We start from the raw sequence: 12,244 nt of genomic DNA on the forward strand, positions 1-12,244 counted from the left end.
AGCAGCATACAAAGTCAGAATTACTGATCAGGTCTTCAGTAATGCTGGAGAATTCACTAGATTCCATCTGCAGTGGTAATCACTGCAATGAAAATATCTGAGGCCACAATCTTATACCCACTTACCTGGGAGTAAGTCCCACTGAACTCAATGAGTCGACATGTATAGGATTGCACTCTCAGCCCATGGAAAGGCAGTGTGCTGTTTTGAAAGAGACAAACGTTTCGTACAATAAAAATGTCAACAGAAATCATGCACATCTGACTACAATAGCTACACATGGTATAAATCCCCACACCGCACCATCTACATTTTATTGTCCCAGTTTCAAAAGACCAGGATTTGTAGATTTTAGGCCCCTTTCCTGCTTCTACATTTCACAACTATGCAATATCAGGAACTGGCTTAATGAAAAGCAGGCATGGTAAAAATGCATCAGTGTGTAATTCTCACGAGAGATTTAAGAAGAAAACACAGCATAAGCTTTTTTTTTTTTCCCCCGAATAAAACATCTTTATTGATTTTTTAACAGAACAAACAGAACAAATATTTTCATCTCACAGAAATAAAGATTTTCATTAAACAAGCTACAAATTTGTTTTCATTATTATTACCCTGATGACTTCCCGTCACCTCCCATAGCGCGACTCTTCTTTTTTGCGAAGTACATACTTTTCTCTTCGTCCTCTTATAATCTCTTTTGTACACCAATAAATCCAATCATACCGATAATTCTTTTAGGTTCTAGTATTACTTTATAGACCAGTCATTCTAAGGCTGCCATGGAAATTACCGAATGTCCATTTCTCTCTTGCATGTATCTCTTAAGCACATCCCATTTTTTGGTAAACATCTGTTTCGTAACTCCCCTTAAGTTATCTGTTAACTGAGCCAGCTCTACCATATCTGACAATTTATTTTGCCACTCCTGGAGTGTTGGGAGCGTATCCCCCTTCCACCTGGCCGCTATTAATAACCGGGCTGCCGCTGATGCATATAAAAAATCTCCCTATATTTAGCAGGTAAGTCTCTGTTCAGGATTCCCAACAAAAAGGCCTCTGGTCGTTTTTGGAATGTTAATCTGAAGATCTTTTTCATTTCTTCATAAATTGTATTCCAAAACTCTCTAACCATCCGGCATCCCCACCACATATGCATAAAATCTCCTCTCCCTTCCCCACACCTCCAACATCGATCTGATATGTTCTTATACATTTTAGAGAGTTTGGCAGGTGTGAGGTACCATCGGTAAAACATTTTGAACATATTTTCTTTGATGGAATACGACACGGTAAATCTCATGCTGTTTTTCCAGAGGGCCTCCCACTCATCAATCATTATCGTACGCCCGATGTCCTGGGCCCATTTAATCATAACTTCCTTTACCGCCTCTTCCTTGACCTCCCAGTCAAGCAAGAGGCGGTACATTTTTGATATAATTTTGTTATTGTTGTCAAGCAAAATTTTTTCCAATTCTGTTGGTTGATTATTAAATCCTTTCTTTTTATCTTGTTTAAAAGTTTCGTTTAGTTGGTGATAGTCTAGCCAACTCGTTAACTTGTTCTTAATTTCTTCATATGGCCTCAACTTAAATTGACCCTCTTCAATTACCAATAATGATCTATAAGTTACCCAATCGCCTTTCATGTTCTTTTTTTTTGACCGCTATGGCTTCCATAGGGGATATCCATGATGGTGTTTTGGGTTCCAATAACCCCTTGTATTTGGCCCACACTTTAAAAAGGGAGCCTCTTATTATATGGTTGGTGAGTCCTCTATGCACTTTGTTTTTATCATAATTTAGATAAGCGTGCCAGCCAAATCTTAAATCAAATCCTTCTATGTCGAGGAGGTCCGTTTTTTGGAGCAGAAACCAGTCTCTCATCCACAGGAAGCATGCGGCCTCATAGTATAGCTTAAGGTCCGGTAGGCCAAACCCACCTCTCTCTTGGATGTCAATCAAGAGAGTATGTTTGATTCTTGGCCTTGCACCTTGCCATATGAATTTCGATATTTCTTTCTGCCATGATGTTAAATATTTCGTACCTCCTAATATTGGTAAGTTTTGAAACAGGAAGATAAGTTTCGGAAGGACACTCATCTTGATTGCTGAGATGCGTCCCCAAAATGACAATTTTAATCTGCTCCAGATCTCCATATTACGTCTTATGTGTTCCCATGTTTTTATATAGTTATCCTGGTAAAGATTAATATTTTTAGGTGTTAGCCAGATCCCTAGGTACTTAATTTTGGAAGAGAATTTTAAGTGTGTTAATTTTTCAATTTCCGTCTTTTCTTCCGAGGTCAGATTTTTGGCCAGGAGTTTCGTTTTTTTGTTATTTAATTTAAAACCCGCCACTTTCCCGAATTCTTCTATAATTTCTAATAGCCTGATTGTACTCTCTTTAGGGTCCTCTGTCGTAATTATTAAGTCATCTGCAAATGCCCGCAGCTTGTATGTTCTACTACCAAGTGTTACCCCCTTAATCTCCTTCTCTTCTCTGATCTTATTATTTAGAATCTCCATTATTAAAATGAAGATCAAGGGAGACAGGGGGCACCCTTGCCTAGTTCCTTTGTTTATTTCACATTCTTCTGAGATATTATTATTTACCAATATCTTTGTTTTTTGTTTATTATAAATTGCCTGAATCGCATTGCAGAAAGACTTCCCAAATTCCATTTGTTGGATGGTGGCTGTCATAAATTTCCATGAAATCTTGTCGAATGCTTTTTCAGCGTCGACTGAGATCAAAAGGCTTGGCTTATCAATTCTCAAATCCAGATACTCTAGGATATTTATGATGTTCCGTATATTGGTTTGCATTAAGCGCCCAGGGAGGAATCCCGCCTGGTCCTCATGTATGATTTGGGCCAGAATTTTCTTAAGCCTGTCTGCCAAGATACTGGCGAACAACTTGTAATCGTTATTTAATAACAAAATGGGCCTATAATTTGAGGGGTGGGTCAAATCCACCCCCTCTTTTGGTATTAGAGTAATATAGCTCTCGGCCCACGTTCTTGGCAGCTCTCCTCCCTCCAATATATTATTCATTATATCCTTAAGCGGTTCTATTACCGCTTCCTCGACTTTTTTATAATAGATTGCGGGTAAACCATCAGGGCCTGGCGTTTTCCCTGATTTGGCTTTTTTTATTGCTTGACTAATATCGAATGTTGAGATCCGTGCGTTAAGTATTTTTGCCTGTTCCTTATTAATTTTCCTCACATTATTTTGGCCCAAATATTGATTAATTTCTTCGATTGTTTCTTTTCCTTCTTTATATAGTTCTTGATAGAAGTCCAGAAATACTTTTTCAATTTCTTTTGGGTTATTAGTAATACTATCCCCTATTTTCATCTTATTGATAATTCTTTCGTTTTGTCTTTTTTTCAATTGCCAGGCTAATAACTTGCTCGGCTTATTAGCCTGTTCGAAATTTTTCTGCCTCATCAACTTTATTTTCCACTGGATCTCCTCATTCAATATTGTGGAATATTGTAGCTGGAGTGATTTAAGATTTTGTTTTAATTTTTCATTTTCAGGATTTTTATAGAGTTCATTTTCATTTTTCCTAATTTCCTCCCAGATTACTTGTTTTCTTTTTTTCCTTTTGTTTGACTAATATTGCATTTTGTTTGATAAAGAACCCTCTTATCACTGCTTTCCCAGCGTCCCATACCGTTGTACTTGGTGTTCCTTTCTCTAAATTTAGGGAAAAGAATTCTCGAAGAGTCTTTTTTGCTTTATCTATTACTCCTTCGTCATTCAATAAGGATTCATTTAATCTCCACCTTCTTGCTTTGGGCCCTTCTTCCTTAAGCCAAATAAGGACCGGATTATGATCGGATAGGGTTTTGGGTTGGATCTCAGCTTTATGTATTCTTAAGGTAAGTTCTTTAGGGATCCATATCGCATCTATTCTGCCCGCTGACTTATTGGGCTCAGAGAAAAAGGTGTATTCTCTTTCTACTGGATGTTTAGCCCTCCAGGCATCATTTAAGTTTAATGTTTCCATGGTTTGGCTAAAAATTATCGGCAATTTAGTTTGCTTGGAATCCTGGTTACTTTTTTTTTTTTGTCCTATCAATATCCGGTGATGTGACCCCATTTAAGTCTCCCAGTAAGATTATCCTCTCTCCCACATATTCTAATAACTTTTCCCCCAGCGCATTGTAAAATTCTTTCTGTCTTTTATTGGGTGCGTATATTCCTATTATTATTATCTTTTCTCCACGTATTGTTATTTCTACAATCACTATCCTCCCTTCCGAATCATTAAATAGCAATTTTGGTTCCAAATATTCTTTTACATAGAGGACAACTCCTCTCTTTTTAGTCTTATCAGCCGAAATGAATTCACGCCCTAATTTCTTATTAGAGAGAACTCTAATATGTTTTTGGGTCACATGAGTTTCCTGTAAACAGGTCACATCAATTCTTTGCTTAAGTAGTTCATATTCCACCTTATTTCTTTTGGTTTTATCATTTAGACCGTTCACGTTCCAAGTCAATAATTTTAGATTCATTTTCTTTTATTTGGTTATCTCTTTAAAAGTTTATTAATTTATTTGAACTCTTCTTTATATCGTCTATTAAAAAAAAGTGCAGTCAAAGTAAAAAGAAGTTTTTGAGTCGTTATATAATAACCAATAGTTACACAAATACAAACTTATATCTTCATCCAATTCTTTTTAACTTTGTTCTATCTCTGTTGGGTTATCAGAATCCGGATCTAATTCTGGATCCTCCGCTCCTCCGCTTGGCCTTCTTACAGTTCCTAAATGTTTGGAATATTTTCTCCAATATTTCGATGCATCCTCTGGTAGAACAAACTTTCGCCTTTTCCCTTTGAAGAAAAAGGAGAAACCCTCTGGAAATTCCCACCTATGGGTTATACCTTTCCCTCTAAGAGCATCTACATATGGTTGAACGGTGGGGGTCCAGAGCAGAGGTTATTGCTAACACATGGAAGAGACCACTCCCTTTATTGTGGGAGACAAGGGAGAGGAAGATCACAGTGTCTGACATTTGTGATGCCTAACGCTGGCATCTGAAACAGAGTGGGAGGCTGAGTTGTGAAGTACTACTCCACAACTGCAGAATTTTGTTTTTTTCTTCAAGAACTGTTTTTAATTTTTCTTAATTAATCACTTTATGGATGCACACATAAATTTTCAAGAAATAACTTCTTCTCTCTAATTTTATTTAAGTAGCCTGGCATTAGCACTGAATAATGCAGAACCATGAATAAACTGCAAGAAATAAGCACCAGCATAGAGCGGCTATGTGGGGTTCCATGCTAAAGCTGAGTTTAAGGCACTCGTTTTTGCACTATGCATCTACCAACCACAGAGGGCATTCAATGCATGAACCTGTTCTGATCTTTTAATGACCCTTTTTCTTCTTCTTCTCCCTCAGGAACTCCTTCAGTTGCTTTCTAATTTACTGGAGGCTTTACAGAAGGATGAATTCTGGGTTATTAAAATACCCTGGATCCCAAGGTTCGTAAATTAGACTTCTGGTATTTGTGATGTCAGGTGCCCAAACAGTGTTAGGTAAGTCAGGAAGTGCATAAGGAGAGATGAATGGAAGGAAATATATTAGCTGCTGTCTTCTTCCTCAACTGAAGCTACCATAGTCAGTAGAAAATGTACACACACAGCCCAATGGGCCTTCCCTGAGATCATATCTATGGGCTACTAAAGCATTTCTCCCCCCCCCTCTTTCACACACACACACACACACACACACACACACACACACACACACATATATGGTGCTAGTTGTCTTGATTCCCTCTGACTACTCTGATTCAGACAGGCACTTGAGAAAGAAAATGATGAATGGGAGGGTGTGTGTGAGATGACAGCACGGAAGCCACGTGACACAGCTCTTCCCTCCGCCTCCTGACATCCCTGGCTCAGCTGTTGAAGCCAGAGTCCCAAAGGCTTCCTCTCCTTCCCCAGGGGAGAGGAGGAGCCTGTCAGGGACTGGGGAGGTTACTTCCCTGCAATGGGATGGAGAGAGCTGGCGGAACAGGGCAGGAGAATTTGGAGGTGGAGGCTGGTCTGGTGTTGTTTACCAGGAAAAGGTGGCACCCAAAGACAAAAGAGGGGACATATCCCTCAAGACACAGGCCAGGAATTTTCGCAGGGATAGGGTTCCTTGTGAGTAGCTGGGCATTCTCTGTCTCTGCTCAAAAGCTTGGTGGGGAGACTACGAAACTTATTGGTGCAACCATGGCTCTGTGCAATCTTCTAACCTTGTTCTCAGACTGGACTTATTGTTGCTACCCTTTTGCCTTGTAAGAACACCTGGACTAGATTGTGCTCTTTCCTAGCAGCTGAGTCTGTATCATTAGACTGCTATAATAAAAGTTTACTTCTTTACTTACAGGTGAACATCTCTGTGAAATGGGCTTGGCAGGGAGCCAGGTCACTTGTAACTGTTCTAATCACAAACTGTTCTAATCTGCTTAGAGCAGAACACTAGGAAGAATTTAAGCTTTGTTTGAAAGGAATGGACTCCATATTTGTAGCTATAGAATATGCCGTATTTACTCGAATCTAATGATCACTTTTTTGGGCCAAATTACATTGCAAAAATTAAGATGCCCATCGGATTTAGATTTGATGGCACATTTACATTCACCAGCAAATACCTTTTTTGGTTTCAAGGTCCTGAAAATTGAGGTGCGCATTAGACTCAAGTAAATACGGTACATAAAATTTAAGAACCAACTCAAGCGCAAGCCCAAGCAGAATAATTCTCATAGTGATGATAATAATACCTACATTTATGAAGTACTTTCATAAAAGTATTTTTTTTTACATAAACCTTACAACAACCCTATAAAGTAGGCCAGTATTATTATCCTGATACTGCAGAAGAGGGAGAAAGAGGGAGAGAAGTTTGCCTAAGGCCACCTAGTGAATTCGTAACTACAATGAGATCCAACCCCACAGAGCATTTATGTCACACCCAGTACAGTAGAGTGAATGGAACATAGTGAGGTATCCATATGAAAAAAAGGGCAAGGCTCCATATAGTGTGAAAAGTCACTTGCAATTTTGTTTGCAGCTTACAGTGGAAGAGCAATGGTTGTGTAGTACTAGGAGCCACTGGTCTAGAAGCAGCTGGTTAAGAGAGAAAAAACTTTACAAAAGTAAATGCAATACTGGGTATGTTTGATTTAGTGCAAGACCTTAGAAAAATGTTTCATAATATGATTCTGCAGGAATATAGTCTGCCACTGTGTTATTATGCTACACGCTCTTGTCTGCAGTGCAAGATTGATTATTTGAATCCTGATGAGCGGCTCTCTGAACATTAGCCACGCAAATTAATAAGCCTCAGTGACAGAGTGATCTCTTATGAAGAAGATTGTCTTTTATGGAATGCGAACAATGCTAAGGTAAGGCTACGGGTTGCTTCCCTTCCCTGATTCACATTTTGTTAACCGTCTGATGTCACCAGGGAGATGTGAAGTCTTTATAATTACAGCTCAAGGCCCAGAGAAAAAGAAAGAGAAATTAGGTTTCATGCATTAACACAAAACTACCTGGGATGGCTTTATGGCTGGTTAATTCTCTTCTGTCAATTGGAACACTGCATGAATTCTGAATCCAGATCTGGTTTTATGAGTGGCATCTTAATTAATTTTCCACTATTTTTTATAAAAAATAATAACAACAAAATGCCCTTTGTTGCAAACAATTGCTTCTTGCAGTCCTGCCGAGTAAGATGTAAAGAAAGCCAAGAGCCTTCGCTGCAGAGACCAGTGTCCTACTAAGCAGTGGGGCTTGTTTCTTTCATCTTCCCTTGGAGAAAGAATTCAGGTTACGCTCTGCACAAAATTAAAGTGTTCTGTTCAGTTATGTACACGAACAGCTTTGTAACTGTTCCTTGCTTCTAGGTCAAGGGCTCTCCCTATGGCAGGGTGCCAGCTTTATCCCTGGGCTCTCATAATCCCCTGAAATAAATCAACTTTCCATTGAAATCCTCTGCAGTTCCACTTCAAATTGCTGCCTCCAGCATGATGCTCTTTTATACTTTTGTGGAATTAAAAATAACCGGGAGGAGGAACAGGAGAAAAGGAAACAATGCAGCCATTGTAGGCTGGGTATAGAGTTCCAAATATAATCCAAATTGTGTGTATTAAATGGTATCTTTGTACGCTGCCTTAACTCCAGATTTCAGCATTTATTATTAGACCAAATGAAAGTGCCTTGGATTAGAGGTATGATCTGATTGGCTGACAGAGTTACTATGCTATAGGTACATGTCACTGCAGCTAAACTTCTGTACAGATAGGCTGAAAACCTGTTGCCCTCTTCTAGGTAGCAGGGTAGATTCCAAGAATTTAAAGGCTATCCCAAACACTAAGCAGATATAGCTAGTGAAAACTAATCTCCTACTCATGTGCTCGTATTTGAACATTTAACATGCATCTGCAAATATAAAGCCTGTGGTCTTTGAAGAACTCAAAGATTGTGATTCGTTTCAGAAAACTAGAGTCTTCCAGTGAAACACTGAAAGGACGTTTTGTTCATACAAGCAGGGCCCCAAAATAAAATGTTGCAGCCTGTTTGTGAAATAAATAAGAAAGGAGTTAAAGAGAGCAGGGATTCATAAGAACACAAAAAGAGCTGAGCTGGATCAAGCAATGGCCCATCTAGTCCAGCATCCTGTTCTCATAGTGGCCAATCAAATGCCTATGGGAAAACTTCAAACGCAGCCTGAACACAATAGTACTCTCCCCCCTCCCTTGCGGTTTCTAGCAACGGGTATTAAACATGTACACCTTCTAATGCTCTTCTGTATGACGTAATATTTTAAATGGCATTTTTTTGCTGCCACCTTTTGAGGTTGGGGTTCATTTTCTTAGGAACGGGGTGTGTGGGGTGGCTACACTGCTGCTTAATTCCAGCCACATTAAAATGTTCCACTGATTTCTGTTACCAGCTCCTAGTTCCATCCTTGGGCACAATAAAAAAATAGCTTCTCTGTGTGAACCAGGAAGTGACTTACCTAGAGGTTCTTTCTGCCCTTTATATCAGCGATAGGAGTTTTCCCACACACACACCTGAGAACCACATTCCCTCTTGGGGGAGAGCAGCATGGAAGTGGTGGGTGGGAACAGAGGGGAAAATCGTCACCAGTTTTGCAACTGTTCAGGCAGTGGCTCGCTAAGGCTAGAAAGAAATGTGCCGCAATTATGTTCAAGGGTACATTTGTGCCGCAAGGCTGTGTGGAATCTATACTAAGGTTCCCAACCAACTGCAGCTTCCATAGCTCTCTAAAGGATTTGCAGAGAATGTAAATAAAGCCAACAGTTTTCAGACAGACCGTGTAATAGTACGTTTTAAATTCTAAAGTCAAGTGCTGGTACGGAGCTTTGAGTCAATGCTACGTAACGTAATTTTGTAGTGGAAGCAGAAAGTTCAGAGTTGTATTAAAAACTATGTTCAGAACCATCTTGGCTTGCTGCCACCTAGAGACCAGAATAAGTAATGCGGTTGATTTCCATTGGAGACCTTCCTTTTACTCTGGTCTATAAGTGGCCACAACTTGGCGCAGTAACAGCTTCTATATGCGTTCAAGGATAACTGATGGGCTTTTAATTTTGGATATTAAAGCAGCAGCAAGTCATCACTGGGAGCCAGGCTGTGATGGGCTGGCAAGCCATTCCTTTTGGGTTTCAGGAGCGTAATGGTCTCTTGGTGATAAGGGGGCAGGGCCCATTTTCTTTCACAGTAGATGATGTAATGCTGTCAAGTAAAACAAAAATTATTGTGGGTGGGATGTGGTAATTAAAAGAAAAACCATGCCCAGGCATCATATGGTTCTTTTGAGTCAGATGATTTCAAACACACATTTTTACAGCTACAGTATGCACTTCACCTCTGTCTTAATAGTTGGCCTTGTACTTCCTTCATTCTGGAACGTTGTGGTTGTTTTCAGTGGTGCGTGAATTGATGCCACCCGATCACTACTCTTCTGTTTCAACCTCCCCCTCACTTAATTTAATTGTAACTTCCGGATTTACAAATATAACCTATCACCCAACAAAATCACCCATCGCTTAACATTATACGATAACTAAAATGTTATCTGATTTCTGTGTCCTTCTTAGGTTTACTTTTTTATATATATTTAATTTATACCCTGCCCTTCCTCTCAAAGGAGATCAGGGAGGCAAACGACAAGTGATAGAACAGTAAAAACTTCTTTAAAGCATCTTTTTTAAAAAAATCCAATCCAGATGCAACAAGTTTTCTTCTCAGTGTGATTATATGTTTGACCCAATATTCATATATTTTCTCTTTTGTTGATTCCCTAGTTGTATATGTGCTGTTGGGAATGGTCTTCCCACAAGAGGGGAGGAGTTATATTTTTTAATCTGACCCTTGGCTAATTTAGCTTTTGTGTTAATTTTTTCCACAGATGCCAGGAACGTCCCTCAGTGATCTGAAGAGGCACTTTTTACAACTCACCACTAAAAATATTTTAAAATAAATTTATAAAATGTACCATAGATAGGTAGGGAGAAGGAGAAACATATGTAAAGACAGTGCCATTTGGAAAGGGTTAACGACTAAGAATTAATCCCTAAAGATAAGGGGCAAACCATACAGTCAGGAAATATTTGGAACAGCCTACACAAGTCCAGTATCACATTAATGATGACCCAAAATCATAGAAGTAATTACTGTGCAAAATGAACGGGATTTGACCCCCACTGGGCAGGCATACCAGTTCCTCCATATTACATCCATCTCCCCCCCCCCCCGAGGTGTAGTGGCCTGCAATTGGTCAGAGGAGGGAGAAAATAATTTCTAGCCATAGTGCAGTTGTCTGCTCTTCACTCTGCTGCTAATGCTGTTCCATGTCTATGTGGCCTTCTGTTTTTCTGCCAGGGTCAAAGTTATAGAAAATAATGTTAGACTCGGGTGAAATCAATTATCTATGCATATTTATGCTAGCAATAATAAAAAATAATCTCTTGATTACAAGGTCTCGTAATCTGCACATCGGTACAAAATATGGTTCTCCTTGAATTCTCGAAAATGTTTATCCATCCTCTTTTTTAGACATCAGTACCAATAATATCTTTCCATTTCAGTTGTAGAGACACAGTTCACATGTACTGGTTTCTTTCCCTATATTCTCCTGGTATACTTGGTTCCATGTTTATTTTCTTAGGTTGTAAAATAGCGTGCTCTAGATATGACTGCAAGAGTGGGTGTCTGCAGAAGATTCAGGACAGGCAAAAGAAAACATTTCTTCACACAGCACAGTTAAACTGTGAGGATTGCTACCGTAAGAGGTAGTGATGGCCACCAAATTGGGTGGCTTTAAAAAGGAGTTAGCTAAATTCATGAAGGATACAGCTATACTGTATAAGTGCATATGGTTCTAGCCATGATGCTGTCATCCACCTCCACTGTCAAAGGCAGTATGCTTCCGAGTACCAGTTACTACAGTTCAGGAGAATGTTGTTACACTCAGATTCTACTAGCGGGGTTCCCACGGACACATGGCTGATCACTGTGAGAACAAAATGCTGGACTAAATGAGTCTTTGTCCTGATCCTATGGGACTCTTTTTCTGTTCCTATGTGAACCCACACCCTGGGATAGCTCAGTCGGTAGAGCATGAGACTGTTAATCCCAAGGTCATGGGTTCGAGCCCCACATTGGGCACATGATTCCTGCATTGCAGGGGGTTGGACTAGATGACCCTCATGGTCCCTTCCAACTCTACAGTTCTATGAACTTGCATTGTTCATAGAATCTTCCACCTTGAAAACTTCCACACTTTTCACTAATTGAAGTTGGAGAATAAAAAGTATCCCTTTATTTATTGTCTCTCCATTTCCCAGGGATTATTTTTTATATATATAAAAACTTCAACAAACAATTTTCATTAAAACGTACACTGCTGCCTGAGACTTATGAATGACCCTGCCAGGCCAAGCTGTCAACAGAGTCACAATTTATACTATTACATCTGTTTGGCTAGAATACATTGCAGCAGAGTGTCTCAGCAAGTTGTACTGGAGACTGGTCAGCCAGTGACAGCAAAGCCCTCTTGATCCTGGGCCAGTCGCTTAATGAGCCAGACTGACAGACCATCCGAAGCCAAGCTCCTGTTTCATATCCTCCCCCCTCCTTTCTCCAATGACCTCTGCGAGGCTTTTAGCTGTTTAGCAAACTGGCAAAGGCACTGTCCCTGACA

The 12,244-nt window shown here is 39.7% G+C and overlaps 1 non-coding gene across 1 annotated transcript; it reads left to right on the forward strand.

Annotated features, from left to right (window-relative positions):
• Positions 1-11,634: 11,634 nt before the first annotated feature.
• Positions 11,635-11,709, forward strand: TRNAN-GUU (transfer RNA asparagine (anticodon GUU)). The gene has a single exon. It is a non-coding gene; the product is annotated as a tRNA-Asn (tRNA).
• Positions 11,710-12,244: the final 535 nt, after the last annotated feature.

The sequence above is a fragment of the Zootoca vivipara genome, chromosome 8, assembly GCF_963506605.1.
Source record: "Zootoca vivipara chromosome 8, rZooViv1.1, whole genome shotgun sequence".
NCBI lineage: Eukaryota > Metazoa > Chordata > Lepidosauria > Squamata > Lacertidae > Zootoca > Zootoca vivipara.